General features: G+C 26.3%; 1 protein-coding gene and 1 pseudogene across 1 annotated transcript in view; both read left to right on the top strand.

Moving 5' to 3' along the window:
- LOC107667679 (protein spire homolog 2-like) overlaps window positions 1-449 on the top strand; it is a 36511-nt pseudogene that overhangs the window by 5767 nt on the left and 30295 nt on the right.
- Window positions 1-449, top strand: part of LOC107667680 (carbohydrate sulfotransferase 6-like) — an 8818-nt gene that overhangs the window by 6328 nt on the left and 2041 nt on the right. The window lies entirely within an intron of this gene.

Here is a 449-nt window from a genome sequence, read left to right as displayed (position 1 = left end):
GTTGATTTTGATTGCTTCCATTGTCCTCATTTGTAAGTCGCTTTGGATAAAAGCATCTGCTAAATTACTAAATGTAGTTATTTAGTCTAGTATAATTTTGCCAGAATTTTTATCATATGTTAATGTAAAAAATCTTGTGTAATATAACTTGTTTGTTTGTTGGTTTTTATTGTATTTCTTATACTTGTATTTTTTGAATGGTTTTTGCCATGAAAATAGCCTAAGATGCTGACATGGCATTAAATAACGCTCCAGTTTATTCAAAGCCCCAAACAATTATGCTTGTTTTAATCTACTCGATGAGACCTTTCAAATGACATATGACACATGACTATCCGAGCTCTATGATATTTTTGACATGGCACAAAAAAACATATATATATTTTTTATATTTATTTATTTATTTATATATATGTGTGTGTATATATATATATATATATATATATACA

The sequence above is a fragment of the Sinocyclocheilus anshuiensis genome, unplaced genomic scaffold, assembly GCF_001515605.1.
Source record: "Sinocyclocheilus anshuiensis isolate Anshui unplaced genomic scaffold, SAMN03320099.WGS_v1.1 scaffold1827, whole genome shotgun sequence".
In the NCBI taxonomy this organism is placed as follows: domain Eukaryota; kingdom Metazoa; phylum Chordata; class Actinopteri; order Cypriniformes; family Cyprinidae; genus Sinocyclocheilus; species Sinocyclocheilus anshuiensis.
Note: the sequence above shows the minus strand (reverse complement) of the source record. Positions and strands in the feature narration are given on the sequence as shown.